At 42.1% G+C, this 16,940-nt stretch overlaps 1 long non-coding RNA gene across 1 annotated transcript in view; it reads right to left on the reverse strand.

Annotated features, from left to right (window-relative positions):
- Nucleotides 1-15,604, reverse strand: part of LOC111973476 (uncharacterized) — a 67,277-nt gene extending 51,673 nt beyond the window's left edge. The window contains exons 1-2 of the long non-coding RNA XR_002878587.2: nt 15,458-15,604; nt 14,457-14,606 (exon numbers count right to left, since the gene is read on the reverse strand). This is a non-coding gene — a long non-coding RNA (uncharacterized lncRNA). The remainder of the gene's footprint in view (nt 1-14,456; nt 14,607-15,457) is intronic.
- Nucleotides 15,605-16,940: the final 1,336 nt, after the last annotated feature.

The raw sequence follows: 16,940 nt of genomic DNA on the forward strand, positions 1-16,940 counted from the left end.
ATATATATATATATTTAACTAGGCAAGTCAGTTAAGAACAAATTATTATTTACAATGATGGCCTACCGGGGAACAGGGGGTTCACTGCCTTGTTCAGGGGCAGAAAGACAGATTTTTACCTTGTCAGCTCGGGGATTCGATCCAGCAACCTTTCGGTTACTGGCCCAATGCTCTAACCACTAGGCTGCCTGCCGCTCCATACATTTACATTTACATTTAAGTCATTTAGCTGACGCTCTTATCCAGAGCGACTTACAAATTGGAAAGTTCATACATATTCATCCTGGTCCCCCCGTGGGGAATGAACCCACAACCCTGGCGTTGCAAGCGCCATGCTCTACCAACTGAGCCACACGGGCATACAAGGACATGTGTATCAGTCAGAACCCAGGAGGTAGGTGACCGCCATGCCATCCTCGGGCTATGAGGACCCACAAATTCATTTCCAACCCTGTGATTGGATCAGGGCAGACCACAGCGCTAGGCTATACCCTGCCAGACGAGGCTCCACCTCACCACTCGCTGACCGCCAGCTGTCCCCAGAGGTTGGAGGGTTTGTTGAGGGGTGATACCTGGGACCATGGGGCTTTTTCTCCTGTCAGCGAATGAAAAGATAAGCGCCAGCTCAAAGTCCCCGCTGTGGGCAATACAATCCCTGGGTGAATTCACCCAGAACGTCTGCTGCATGATAGAAAGGCAGCTCACCCAGGAGAGAAAGAAAGAAAACTGTCTACCCTCCCTCACTGAACGTGTTGGCTTTGCTTAAATAGAGACCGCTGGTGTAGTTGACCATATATCCCCTGAAAGAAGTGCTGGCTGCTGTGTACGTACCCCTGAAACCTCTCCGACTACTGCAGGAGACTTGGACAGCTGAAGAGCTCCCTCTCTCTCAGTATCCATCTCTCTCTCCCCGTCCCCGTTCTACCCTTCATGTTGCCCACTGGATAGTCCTCTTACACAATGTTCAGTTGGCTTATGCCTAATTAGTATGATGTGTTTCAATCAAGAGGAATTCACCTTTACAGAGACAAAACTGAAATGTCTGAATTTGAATCATTCCTGAACAAAGCTAAAACTGTGGGACCACCGTGAAAAGGAGCTTATTAGGCCTATCATTAGTGGGGCATTTAAATGTTGAGTAAGAGGAATAGCGGATTAAACCCCTCTGCACCGTAATACTTGTTAAGCGAGCTGTTTTTGAAAGTCATATTTAGAGGAGACAGAAATTCATGTTAATCATGTATTCATAACCAGAACATGCAATGATGACCTGCATTCACTCAGACAAGGACTTTTGCATTCACTCAGGAAACTCAGACCAAACCTGAAAACATGCAACGAATAACAACATGCATTCAGGCCTGCGTGAATAGCGCCCATATGATGTAACAGCAGTGTTGAATCAAAGAGAGCAACCCAGAGAGACACTACTGTGAAGGTCCTTCTTGTGCTCTCACAGTTTCACCACTCTGCTGTTCTCCTGTCTTTCTCATGTTTAATTTCCCTTCTCTGCTTCACAACAAACAGGCTATTGGATGTTTCTCATCGTTACAAATGGTAGTTTGGACAAGCAGAACTGTACCTTTGAGCCTTTGTCAAGACTACAATTCCGGTGTTACACAAGAAAGCACACAAATGAAGACATTTTATAACAACTTTCCCACCGTAACCAAGTGGGGGTGTTAAGTGATCCCAATATCTTTGCATAATTATTTGAGAGCTCCTTCTCTGTGGGAGGTTTTACTGCAATAAATGGTTGCTTGTCCTGAATAACTCATCTTCCTCCTACATTCCACCCCGTACAACAGAGAAGCCATAAGGAAAATGTTCACTCTTTCCCTTTCAAGAAATCGGAAGATCACCAAGAGTGTGTCAACGCCTTTGACAGGTTGTGAGGAATCACCTTTTTCTGCAACTCCTGTCTCAGTCTCAGTCCTAGTGGGTCTGACTGGGCCCTGGTCAACGGACCATAGCCCAGTTGACACCTCTGTTGACGTGATATGGTATAGCAACAGCTTGGTTGAAACTGCATTGCAGAAGAGTAGAATGTTACTTACTTACTTAGTCTTCTTTGTTCCTTGTGGGACCTAAGACTGCAATAATCTTCTGCCACTGAAGTCGGTCTTTGGCCACAGCTTGTGCCCTGTCCCATGAGACACTCATCTCCTCCAACTCAGCCATCACTGTCCGTCGCCATGTTTCTTATTTGTGTGTGTATGTGTATAATGTGGAGTATAATGTGTTACAATTGAATTCCAACCATCGTTACAAGTGTATTACTATAACAGACAACAAATATTTATCCTAACAAGCGTATTGTGCCTGTGCTGCTGCATCAAAGCTATACACATTTAGAATAATTATTAGTGACAATATCTAAAGTTCAATTGTTTGAAGTAATAGAAGACTGTCTGCAATGTGTTTACTCATGCTGCTAAACGTGATTACATTTCAAAGAGGCAGTCTCCTAATTTCTAAAATTGCTGAGGAAACTTGACCTAATTTGTTGAAAGGGAAGCTAGCATAAGAGAAGAGATGGTGCCTTTGAAGTTTAGATTTAGATTGGTGAACTCTTGTCCCTCCTTTGGTGGGGGGCGGCTTATCGAACATATGTTTGGTTTATTAAGTATTCAAACTCACAGTTTTAGAAGTGCTCTGATGTATTTTATCATTGACAAACCACTTTGCTGGTCTTGACACACTTGACAGAAGGTTGACACAAAAGATCGCAAAGAAAATTCTTGACAGCATTTTCTGCTCTTTTCTTGTGAAAGATTGAGCAACTGTGTCTTTAAACAGTATCATCTCATTAAGATCAACATACAGCTTCAGGAGTGGTGCAAACGAACAGGTTTATTGTTCCCAGTCTTCCAGGCTGTTGGTGGGTCGTTCCACGAAGAGAGTGCCTTTTGCGTCTCTCTGATATTTTAAATAGAAATTGTCCACCAATATTGCATTTTACAAGCATGTTGTGTTAAAAAGTGCTCTTTAATATATGGAGAATTCAATAAATGCGATTTTTTTATATGAATAAAAACTTGCTGAAATGTATCATTTTGACATTGCCCTCCATCAACCCTGTGTCACTTCTAGGAAGATTTCAACCCATTTAATCCCAAAATGTATCCAAGTTTCACCATCATTGTAAAGCCCTAGTTATTTCACGTGATTAGTGATTAATTTACGTCTGTCCCTCATTTTAAAAGACAACCCTGTTACGTGAACAGAACCGTCATTTTAATACGGTGAAACTACTCCTTCAATTTATTTTTTTCCCCAAAAAGCAACATAGAACATCTAATAGTCAAATCATAGTGTGAAAGTAGAGGAGCTGGGTCTAGTCTTTTTGGCCCTTTTCTGGTGAAAAACTGAGCAGGTTGAGCAAAACATGTCAACCCTGTTACCCATAGATAGACAGGCTAGAAATGTTTTGGGATTTAACATGTTTTTTTTGTGTTTTTTTAAAGCTTGCATTCAAATGCCACTGCCTGTTGTACACAACAAGAGTCCATTCCTCCTGTCAAGAGGTGATTAATGGCTGAGTTAAGATGAAATCGTCAACACTGTTACGGTCAACTCCGTTACTTTATGTGGCACCTAATAGGCACTTACTATAGTCATGTTTTACCTATTGAGATGGTAAAACGTACACTGCCGATCAACAGTTTGGAGTCACTTAGAAATGTCTTTGTTTTGGAAAGAAAAGCATATTTTTTGTCCATTAAAATAACATCAAATTGATCAGAAACACTGGTAAATTACTATTGTAGCTGGAAACGGCTGATTGTACTCCTATGTAGATATTCCATAAACAGAGGCCCATTATCAGCAACCATCACTCCTGTGTTCCAATTGCACGTTGTGTCAGCTAATCCAAGTTTATCATTATAAAAGGCTAATTGATCATTAGAAAACCTTTTGCAATTATGTTAGCACAACTGAAAACTGTTGGTCTGATTAAGTTTAATATATAAACTCGTATTTCAAGGCCTATCTTCAAACTCAGTACCTCTTTGCTTGACATCATGGGAAAATCAAAAGAAATCAGCCAAGAACTCAGTAAAAATTGTAGACCCCCACAAGTCTAGTTCATCCTTTGGAGCAATTTCCAAACGCCTAAAGGTAATCAAGTTCTTCTGTACAATCAATAGTACGCAAGTATAAACACCATGGGACCACGCAGCCGTCATACCGCTCAGGAAGGAGACGTGTTCTGTCTCCTAGAGATGAATGTACTTTGGTGCAAAAAGTGCAAATCAATCCCAGAACAACAGCAAAGGACCTTGTGACGATGCTGGAGGAAACAGGTACAAAAGTATCTATATCCACAGTAAAATGAGTCCTATATCGACACAACCTGAAAGACTGCTCAGCAAGGAAGAAGCTACTGCTCCAAAACCGCCATACAAAAGCCAGACTACGGTTTGCAACTGCACATGGGGACAAAGATCGTACTTTTCGGAGAAATGTCCTCTGGTCTGAAGAAACAAAAATCGGACTGTTTGGCCATAATGACCATCGTTACGTTTGGAGGAAAAAGGGGGAGGCTTGCAAGCCGAAGAACACCATCACAACCGTGAAATACGGGGGTGGCAGTATCATGTTGTTGGGGTGCTTTGCTGCAGGAGGGACTGGTGCACTTCACAAAATAGATAGAGTCATGAGGTAGGAAAATTATGTGGATATATTGAAGCAACATCTCAAGACATCAGTCAGGAAGTTAAAGTTTGGTCGCAAATGGGTCTTCCAAATGGACAATGACCCCAAGCATACTTCCAAAGTTGTGACAAAATGGCTTAAGGACAACAAAGTCAAGGTATTGGAGTGGCCATCACAAAACCCTGACCTCAATCCCATAGAAAATTTGTGGGCAGAACTGAAAAAGTGTGTGCGAGCAAGGAGGCCTACAAAACTGACTCAGTTACACCAGCTCTGTCAGGAAGAATGGGCCAAAATTCACCCAACTTATTGTGGGAAGCTTGTGGAAGGCTACCCTAAACATTTGACCCAAGTTAAACAATTTGAAGGCAATGCTACCAAATACTAATTGAGTGTATGTAAACTTCTGACCCACTGGGAATGTGATGAAAGAAATAAAAGCTGAAATAAATCATTGTCTACTATTATTCTGACATTTCACATTCTTAAAATGAACTTGGTGATCCCACCAATGTGTCGGAGGCAACACCGTTCAACTGGTGACTGGGGTCAGCCTGCAGGCAACCGGCCCGCCACAAGGAGTCGGGGAATTTTTAGTAGGATTAAATGTCAGGAATTGTGAAAAACTGAGTTTAAATGTATTTGGCTCAGGTGTATATAAACTTCCGACTTCAACTGTATTATTTTTTACCTCCTTTTTCGATCTAGGCTCATCGCTGCAACTCCTCAACGTGCTCGAGAGAGGCGAAGGTGGAGTCTTGCATTCTCCGAAACATGACCCGACTAACCTCTCTACCTAAACAACCCGCCAGCTTAACCCAGACTCACCAATGTGTCGGAGGCAACACCGTCCAGCGTGACTGGGGTCAGCCTGCAGGCACCCGGCCAACCACAAGGAGTCGCTAGAGCACAATGAGCCAATTAAAACCGCACAGGCCAAACCGTCCCCTAACCCGGATGACGCTGGGACAATTGTGCGCCGTCCTATGAGACTCCCGGCCATGGCTGGTTGTGGCACAGCCCAGGAATGAACCCGGGTCTGTAGTAACGCCTCTAGCACTGCGACACAGTGCCTTAGACTGCTGCGCCACTCGTGCCTTAGACTGCTGCGCCACTCGGGAGGCCCTTCACTTCTCAAACGGCACCGAATTGGTGGAACGACCTTGCTATGGTACACTACTGAAGAGCTAGGCTACATTCAGGTGCAGGATGAGCCCAAAATGAATGTAGTCCAATTCACTACAACCCATAGGTGATCAGTGCCACAAAAGTTCAAACACGTTTGTGAGTCTATTTTTGGAATTCTATTAAATTTGACATTAAAGGCAGAGAAAATGTGATCTCACATTTGGTGGAATAGGGTTATACTGTGTGTACTAAATAGAGTATAACATCCATCTGCTGAATTCCCCAAAACACATCTCCATACATATCACATTGCAGAAGATGGTAGTGTGCCCCCACAAAATAAACAATACTATAATACTGTGTGAAAGAAAGAAAATGAATTACAAAGACAGAATGGTTTTCCTGTTTTCCTCTAAGGCCAGTCCTATTTTATTCTAAACACACAGTATGAGAGTTTGGTCTTTCACAAAGAAGACATAGCCACCTGCAGCCCCTATCTAAATTGGCCACTTTAGCCTGCACCTTCCACTCGCAATATATACTGACGATTAGATGAAATGCAGGTGAGGTTCACCAGTTGTTTGTGTAATGCACACAGAGCTCCATTCTATGGTGGGAGAAACAACCATGTACTTTGCTTTTGTAAATCTTATACGGTGCCTTCAGAAAGTATTAATACCCCTTGACTTGTTCAACATTTTGTTGGGTTACAGCATGAATTCAAAATGGATTAAAAACATGTTTTTAGACATTTCTGCAAATGTATTGAAAATTACATACAGAAATATCTCATTCACATAAGTATTCAAACTTTCCCACCTGGACAAAAAGAACATCTATGTGAGAATGATGTTCATTGACTACAGCTTAGCGTTCAACACCATAGTGGCCAAAAAGCTAATCACTAAACTAAGGACCCTGGGACTAAACACCTCCCTCTGCAACTGGATCCTGGACTTCCTGGCGGGACACACCCAGGTGGTAAGGGTAGGCAACAAGACATCTGCCATGCTGATCCTCAGGGGTGCGTACTTTGTCCCCTCCTGTACTCCCTGTTCACCCATGATTACGTGGCCAAAAACTACTCCAATACCATCATTAGAACTTGTTCTCAACTATCCTACCTGGTTAAATAAAGGTTAAATAAAAAAAATAAAGTTTGCTGATGACACAACAGTGGTAGTCCTGATCACCGACAACAATGAGACAGCCTATAGGGAGAAGGTCAAAGACCTGTCATTGTGGTGCCAGGCCAACAAGCTCTCCCTCAGTGTGAGCAAGACTAAGGAGATGATCGTGGACTACAGGAAAAGGAGGGCCGAACAGGCCCCCATTTACATCAACGGGGCTGAAGTGTAGCGGGTCGAGAGTTTCAAGTTCCAAGGTGTCCACATCACCAACAAACTATCATGGTCCAAACACACCAAGACAGTTGTGAAGACAACACCTTTTCCCCCTCAGGAGACTGAAACGATTTGGCATGGGTCCCCAGATCCTCAAAAAGTTCAAAAGCTGGACCATCAAGAGCATCCTGACTGGTTGCATCACCGCCTGGTATGGCAACTGTTCGGTATCTGACCATAAGGCGCTACAGAGGGTAGTGCGTACAGCCCATCACTGTGGCCAATGCTTCCTGCCATCCAGGACCTATATACCAGGCGGTGTCAGAGGAAGGCTCAAAAAATTGTCAAAAACTCCAGTCACCCAAGTCATACACTGTTTTCTCTGCTACCGCATGGCAAGCGGTACCAGAGCTCCAAGTCTTGGTCCAAACGGCTCTTTAACAGCTTCTACCCCAAGCTGGCACCGATAGAGATGGCAGCTTTGGTTTAAGCCCTTAGGAAACTGTGCTCTATTATTTTTTTTAATGTTTTGTTTCTTACATTGTTAGCCCAGGAAACCTTAAGTGTTATTACATACAGCCGGGAAGAACTATTGGATTTCAGAGAGACGTCAACTTACCAGCACAACCAGCACTAAGACCAAAAATACGACTTTCCCAAAGTGGATTATTTGTCTGCACCTCCCAGGGCATTTGAACTGATTCCAGAGGCCGGCCCAAAACAACACCATCGGAGGAGATGGTGCCGTAGCGGTCTTCTAGTGAGGCTTTGGATACGCGCACACCACCCACCGCTTCCGAATATATTACTCGCTAATGTCCAGTCCCTAGTTAACAAAGTCGACGAAATTAAGGCAAGAGTTTCTTTCCAAAGAGATATCTGGGATTGTAACATACTCTGTTTCACGGAGACATGGCTAGCTGGGGACATGCTGTCGGAGTCTGTACTGCCAACGGGATTTTCAGTGCATCGCGCCGACAGGAACAAACATCTCTCTGGTAAGAAGAAGGGCGGGAGTGTATGTTTCCTGATTAATGACTCATGGTGTAATTGTAACAACATACAAGAACTCAAGTCCTTTTGTTCACCTGACCTAGAATTCCTCACAATCAAATGCCGACCGGATTATCTCACAAAAGAACTCTTCTCGGTTATCGTCACAGCCGTGTATATCCCCCCGCAAGCAGATACCAAAAATGCCATCAGGGAACTTCACTGCGCTATATACAAACTGGAAACCATATATCCTGAGGCTGCATTTATTGTAGCTGGGGATTTTAACAAAGCTAATCTGAGAACAAGGTTACCTAAATTCTATCAGCATATTGATTGCAGTACACAAGAGAGTAACACACTCGACCACTGCTATTCTAGCTTCCGCAATGCAAACAACACCTCCCCCGCCCTCCTTTTGGCAAATCTGACCATGACTAAAACAGGAAGCACCTGTGCTTAGGTCTATCCAACGCTGGTCTGACCAATCAGATTCCATGCTTCAAGAATGCTTCGATCACGTGGACTGGAATATGTTCCAGGTAGCCTCAGACAATAACATTGACGGATACGCTTACTCGGTGAGCGAGTTTATGAGGAAGTGTATAGGAGATGTACTCACTGTGACTATTAAAACCTTCCCTAACCAGAAACCGTGGATTGATGGCAGCATTCGAGCAAAACTGAAAGCACGTACCACAGCATTTAATCATGCCAAGGTGACTGGAAACACGACCGAATACAAAACAGTGTAGTTATTCCCTCCGTAAGGCAATCAAACAAGCAAAGCGTCAGTATAGAGACAAAGTGGAGTTGCAATTCAACGGCTCAAACACGAGACGTATGTGGCAGGGTCTACAGACAATCACGGGTTACAAAAAGAAAACCAGCCCTGTCGCGGACATCGACGTCTTGCTCCCAGACAAATTAAATAATTTCTTTGCGCGCTTTGAGGACAATTCAGTGCCACCGACATGGCCTGCAACCAAAGACTGTGGGCTCTCCTCCTCCATGGCCAACGTGAGTAAAACATTTCAACGTGTTAACCCTCGCTTGGCTGCTGGCCCAGACGGCATCCCTAGCCGCATCCTCAGAGAATGCGCAGACCAGCTGGCTGGTGTGTTTATGGACATAATCAATCCCTATCTCAGTCTGCTGTCCCCACATACTTCCAGATGGCCACTGTTGTTCCTGTTCCCAAGAAAGCTAAGGTAATTGAACTAAATGACTCTCGCACCGTAGCACTCACTTCTGTCATCATGAAGTGCTTTGAGAGACTAGTCAAGGATCATATAACCTCCACCCTACCTGTTACCCTAGACCCACTCCAATTTGCTTTCCGCCCCAATAGGTCCACAGACGATGCAATCGCCATCACACTGCCCTATCCCATCTGGACAACAGGAATATCTATGTAAGTCTGTTGTTCATTGACTACAGCTCAGCATTCAACACCATAGTACGCTCCAAACTCATCATTAAGCTTGAAACCCTGGGTCTCAACCCCGCTCTGTGCAACTGGGTCCTGGACTTCCTGACGGGCCGAAATCCAGGTGGTGAAGGTAGGAAACAACATCTCCATTCCACTGATCCTAAACACTGGGGCCCCACAAGGGTGCACTCTCAGCCCTCTCCTGTACTACCTGTTCCCCCACGACTGCGTGGCCATGCACGCCTCCAACTCAATCATCAAGTTTGCAGACGACACTACAGTGGTAGGCTTGATTACCAACAACGACGAGACAGCCTACAGGGAGGAGGTAAGGCCCCTCGGAGTGTGGTGTCAGGAAAATAACCTCTCACTCAATGTCAGAAAAACAAAAGAGATGATTGTGAACTTCAGGAAACAGCAAAGGGAGCATAATTCCACTTTGACATTATAGGGTATTGTGTGAAGTTCTCAAAAATCTCAATTTAATCCATTTTAAATTCAGGTTGTAACAACATGTGGAAAAAGGCACTTTACGTACACTATCAGCACAGTCGGGCCTACATATGAGTACTTAAACGGTAGACTCAAGCCTCATTCACATTACATCTCAGCAGTCTGTTGAGTTGCGCCGGACGTCATTCATTTCAATGGGGACTGTCAACAACGGAGTGGTATAGCAGCGCTCCTCTTGTGGTTGAAGGCTTTGTTGCGAAACGGATGCCACATACTTTGAATTTTTCCAAACTCTGAATCGTCTTTAGTGCAGTCCAGAGGAGAACAACTGCCCCCTCTCACTGAGGATGTCAAGTCCAAGGCCAACTAGGGTACTGTAGGCAATGTTTTCAGAAAGCAGGATCCCCCATTTTAGTCAATGGGAGATTGATGATCTTCTGGTGCCAATACTTGCTTCTATTTAACCAGATGTCCTTGAACCAATTATTTTAAAATCGCACACAGAAGAAGTTAGAAAAGAAATGTGCAGCCTGCAGTACCCCGGTTGGCCTTCAACGTGATATACTCAATGAGAGGGGGCAGCACTGAGCTAGCCTGCACAGCACTTCCCAGAGCAGCTCAAACTGCACATGCAATGTTCCCAAAAACTCCGCCATGAAGCAAGATCGCAACACGCCAAAACAACAAATCCTGATCTTCAAATGCACCACTGAGACTTCATATAGGAAACAATAGGTTGATGTCATCGGTGGCTTTGTCCATTCTTTTTACAGTCTATGGTGCAGCCAGAGTCCATCAATAGAACAGGAATTTAGCAAACCACAGAACAATAATAAAATACGTTTTTGGTGATGGATTTATGGGATAGCTAGTAATTTGTAAACAATTACCCATTCTTATTAGTGAGTACTATTTTAATAGTAATGTTAAATAATACACATTGGCCGTTGGGGACAATTATATTATATGACTGTTGCCTGCCGTTTTAGTTTATTGTGATAGTAATGTCGTTTTTAAAAAAAAATCATTATTAGGTGGAGGTCGCTAGCTTCAGTATCTTCAACCTAGCCTAGCTTTTAGCTAGCTAGCTCCTCTGTAAGCTAGCGTGACTAGCTAGAAAGTTAGAGAAACAAGTTGAGGAAAAAGTAACAAACAAAACATGTTTTATCACCTGAAACAATACGTGTCTCCTGTCTTCAATGAAATGGTTATATTTTGAAATCTCCCAAAATAAATGCAATCTCTGACGAGAGACTAGGCTCTCCTCCAACTTGTCTTGCGTCTGTGAAACCACACACTCTCCGTCCAGTAGCGGAATGAGGTTGCGTGAAGATGACGTACGTCATAATGAAATACGTCACGGTGTACGGGCATCAGCTAAATGTATCACGGTATACAATGGGCTGTTCGACATTGCAGCAGATCGTGCAGGTGACTGCCGACTGACTGATCGACGAAGAACCTTGCATCATAAATAACTACCCATTATTATTTGTAGATCAGTCAGCCAGGCACAATTTGCCCATGATACTTTGGGTTTGATCTTCTCTAAAACGGCCATTGAGATGAGCGAGATGCAATAATTAGCTCCCACATGGTCACACACAGTATCTGCATATGTGCATGATACACTTCAAGCTGTTACAGCGTGGTAGCCAGGGGACCAAACAGCGGAGAGGTGTAGCCTCGCACTTCAGCACTAAGTTGTTGTGGAAATTGACCCACTATGCTGTTTATGTTCTGCATCTACGGCATATCACTGAGTCAACCTTTAAGAGCTCTTCAAATCTTCTTGCAGGCACCAATGGAGTCCATTTTTAAGAGGAAAATTAAAAGAATCCCAGGATGGAGCAGGCTGACACTGGACACAGCAGGGCCCACAGGTTAATCAGGGAGAGCAGAAAGGCGAGTGAGAGGGGGGAGGGAGAGGGGGCAAAGAGAGAGAGAGAGAGAGGCTACAAGGACAGGGGCATTTTCCTGCGGCTGCTATATAGAGCACTGTATTCCCATTCCACTGAAATCCTCTCAAATGAGAAAGCCATGCTTATCTCTAAGGGGGCTTTTGCAGAAATGAAAACTATCCTTTGGTCCATATCCGTAACCATAACGTAAAATAAGACCACACTACGAAAAAGTTAAATCTAAGCATGGCTATTTTATATTGAGTGATAATTCACTTAAAATGTGTTTCTTTCTTGTTTTTTTCTTACCAAGCTAAATTATCTAACGTCAGTGGCAGATCATTTTGCTTATTTTAACCTAAAAAATACGTAATACGAGTCATTTATCTTATTTCAAGATATTTTTCAAGATATTTTACATTAATTACTATGATGATTAAGGTCAAATATCTTAAAAGATCTTGAAATAAGAAATACTTTTAAGCTTTTTATAGGTTAAAATAAGCAAAATTATTTTCCAATGACATTCGATCATTTAGCTTGGTAAGAAAAAACAAGAAAATAACTCATTTTAAGTGAATTATCACTTAATATAACATTTAAACTTGCTTAGATTTCACTTTTTGCAGTGCATAATTGGTTCCCAACACAGGGACACTATTACATGGGTAAAACAGATAAGAATGTATGTATGTGAGTCTAAACATACCTGTACTTGCTAGCCCAGACAAATTAGACTTATTATAGTGGCATCCTGTTCAGATCTTARACTAACTGCCCTGGCAGTGCTGTGATAGTGGTGTGACTGGGTTCATGCTACCTTAAACCAGCTGCAGTCGTCAATGAAAAACCATTAGTTGTCTTTTACTGCCCTCCAGAGTATGTACTTGGAAACTACACATTAATCTAAAATAGGAGTAAAAATACGCTCTTGGTAGAGAGAAGTAATTGTTTCACAGAGAGCCTAAGTGCCTGGGGAATGTACTATAAGTCACAGCAATTAATTTCCTTAAGGTCTTTATAGAGGTGGACTTCAAGAGTCTAAAGACTAGGCCACTCAGTGTTTTCTGAACGGTGGAACTGGACACACTAGCAGGATGCACTTGCAGCAAATTCCTTTTGGGTCATATATTCAGACTGGATTGCGTCTACACAAAAAACATTTTCATTCATTTTAACGGGTCTGGAAAAGTAAAAAGGCTTTAAGTGGGTCACAGCTGGGTTTCCCAAACTTAGTCCTGGGACCCCCCCTGGGTGCATTATTTTTGTATTTTTCCCTAGCACTACACAGCTGATTAAAATAATCAAAGCTTAATAATGAGTGTGTTATTTGAATCATCATTGTAGTGAAACAAAACATGGGGGGGGTGGGGCATGACTGAGTTTGGGAAACCCTGGGTCACAGAACTCTACCTGTTGTCCGCTGATTTCGTCCTTACGCCGTTGAAAATTTGAGACATAACATCCACAGGAAAGCATTATTAAAACGACTACAAAACTAGGGTCTCTGACTGTATGTGGCTATCATGATTTGTTTGTTCATCACCAAGGCATGAGCACAAGACAGAAGTACAGAAGTACATACTAACTGAAGTCTTGCATGCATTTACATGGTTTTGCACATGTGCCAGGTGATAGAAATCTATCTGTTTAATAATTCTTCCCTGTGGATATTTTTTCTCAAATTCCTACCTTCAAAAGGACAGTGGTGTAAAGTACTTAAGTAAAAATACTTTAAAGTACTACTTAAGCAGTTTTTTGGGGGTATCTGTACTTTACTATTTATATTTTTGACTACTTTTACTTCACTACATTCTACAAGAAAATAATGTACTTTGAACTCCATACATTTTCCCTGACATCCAAAAGTACTCGTTACATTTTGAATGCTTAGCAAGACAGGGTAATGGTCCAATTCCCGCACTTATCAACAGAACATCCCGGGTCATCCCTACTGCCTCTGATCTGGCAGACTCACTAAACACACATGCTTCGTTTGTAAATGATGCCTGGGTGTTGGAGCATGACCCTGGCTATCCGTAAATAAATAAAAAACACAAGAAAATGGTGTGGTCTGGTTTGCTTTAAAAGGAATTTGAAATTATTTATATGTTTACTTTGATACTTAAGTATATTTTAAACCAAATACTTTAAAACTTTTACTCAAGTAGAATTTTACTGGGTGACTTTTACTTGAGTCATTTTCTATTAAGGTATCTTTACTTTTACTCAAGTATGACAATTGGGTACTTTTTCCACCACTGCAAAAGGACCAACTACAAAATGACCGGTTGGTTACTTTCTATTAGTTGCCCAATTCATTTTCATAATTATTACAGCTAGCTTGTCACAGATGATTTTGTGTCTATCAAACTGGGAACATCCCACTGGGCACACACTGGTTGAATCAATGCTGTTTCCACATACTTTTTATGAATTTACCTTGAACCAACGTGGAATAGATGTTAAATTGACATATGTGCCCAGTGGGATGTGTTACACAGCAGAAGCCCTGCTAAACAAAAGAAAAAGGACTGGGCAACTTACCCCATGGATACAGAGGCTCACAAGAAGAGGGGTCCCAGTTGCTGTATGGACCAAGCTGTGCAGGCTGTAGCTTTTCTGTATTCTGAATACAGAATATTCTCTAACAAGAGTTTGGGTTGATTCAAGTCTTGCAGGCATTTGCGGTTTCTCCTGAAGGAACCAGACACCCAAGTTAAAAGTATGCAACGACACACAAGCTGAAATAAATCAACAAGTTTGAATTCACTTCAGTTGAAACATATGAATAGAGCCTCAGAGTAGAGGTGTCATAATACCTTGTGGTCAAACAGGGAAATGGTTCCAATCGTTTTTCCACCATTCATTTTTCCCCATTGGGGATTTTAGAAACACTTAAAATAAGGGCTGTGTTTCCTGTAGGCTTGGAATGCTAATTATCATCAAAGTAGACATTATGCAAGACTACACATCTCTGCAAGCTCCTACACGTCATCTCTAGCATGCACCTTTGCTGAAAGAGATTGTTACTTTTGCCTCCATTCGGCAGTCTTGTCCAGATCATGATGGCATTTGTAGTTCTTTATGATAGCCACATTCGCAGCTAATTAGCATTTCATTTGTTGGGGGTAAATACAGGCAACTATATTGATAAAAGTCACCTTGTCCGAGAGAGATTTACACGTCAAAATGTCACACCAGGGAAGCCTACACAAAGCACAGCCCTTATTTTAAGTGGGAAAAATGTATTGTGGAAAAAACGATTGGAACCATTTCCCTGTTTGACCTCTAGGTTTTATAGGTATTAAGACTCATACTGTGATATTCTATTGGTAAGATTAATTAGGCCCGTGAAGTCATGTCCCTCCATTTCTCCACACTGACTAATTGTTCATTTTAGGCCGGGTGGGTATAATTTGGGGAACGTTCCAACAGGAATCTGTTCCCAAAACTACGTAAATAACAAGGATGTCAACAAACAATGCATACAGCGTAGCATGATCAATTCACCTAGCTAACTAGCTGCCGAATAGGCATCAACTCACCACGTAGCTTATTCTTAATGTTTGTCCATAGACTACCAGTGTGAGGAGACATTTTTCGGAATAAACGTGGTGACTGAAAAACTCAACAAAATTGCTCACTCCTCCCTACCTGGTATCTTACTCTGCCGCTATACAACGTTGTATGCGTTGTTTACGACGTTTCTGTAACAGATTCCTGTTGGAACGTTCCACAAATTATACCCACCCTTTTAGGCCTAGGCTACTCTTGCTAACCTATGCCTATGCCATCACTAATCGCTTGAAACATTAAGCCTATGCTTTAGTTAATGTAAGGATCTTGTAATCATATAGTAATTTAGAGAAATTTTCGTCTTTTTGTTGTATTTTTGGGGATAACTGCCAACTTTCTATCTACTCACCACCACTGTGGTTTATATAAGGCCTACACGAGCCATGCCAGTCAACATGTTGTTTCTCCTGACCTGGATGAACCAGATAGATACTCAAATTAAAAGCGAATTCACTTCAGTTGATACATTTATTAATGTAAATTAATGAAGAAGGCTAATAATAGGGCTCGGCCTAATTTTCTGCACACAATTGTAGATTACTCATGATGTAGACCAATGACTATGTCATTTCTAATCGCTTCAACATTTTTTATGATCAAACGTCAGAGTCCGGTAGCCTAATCAAGTCATTTATTTAGAAATGTTTGTCTGTTTCGACAACCTGGCCCTGTTCTGCTCAACCGCATTGTGATCTGGCTCGTGGGAGTGGCTCAAGTTCACAGCTCACAGGTTTCGCATCTCTGGTTATTTGCTTTCTTCCGTTTCGAGGGTAGGTAGCACCTATTTTCATTGTTTATTATAAACGCTCATGTTTATGCAAGTTGTCTTTATATAGTTTAATGTGTTAATTGTTGGTCATTGATGTTAATTGAGCAATCACTTTGAAGYCTATTAGCACTGTTCATCGACATTTTGAAAGTATACCTGTTTTAGGTTTGTGCCAGGTGAAGGCAGGTCCTACAGTATGATGTTGATATTGTTATTGGCCATGTTTAGGCTATTTTCTAAAGCCAAACTTAACGTCTGCATATAGGTGGAGCTGCATTCCCCCCTCTTTCTACTCACAAGACCACTAGGCTAGGTTACATGGCATTGTTTTATTTTTTCTTTATCTAAAACAGCATTCCCAGCATATACATGTGTACAATAGTGTAAACCTATTAAATGCACCCGTCCTTTCTTCAAAGCATAGGCATATAATGCTGAAGCTACTATATAAATAGAATCTCATTCTATTAGGCTACTGACGGGTGAAACCTTCAGGCTACTTATTTCAGAATCTTAGCCTATGCATTGATTGTGATCTTGCATAAGTAAGCTAAAATATGTAAACCTGTTTCTATGTTGGACATCTGTGATTAAATAGTGTCATGTTTTTTGTGATATAAAAGGCTATAAGATAAACAATCCATATCACCTGAGAAAATATATGCACTGAACCAAACCAGTAC

This window comes from Salvelinus sp. IW2-2015, linkage group LG14 (genome assembly GCF_002910315.2).
Source record: "Salvelinus sp. IW2-2015 linkage group LG14, ASM291031v2, whole genome shotgun sequence".
Taxonomy (NCBI): Eukaryota; Metazoa; Chordata; class Actinopteri; order Salmoniformes; family Salmonidae; genus Salvelinus; species Salvelinus sp. IW2-2015.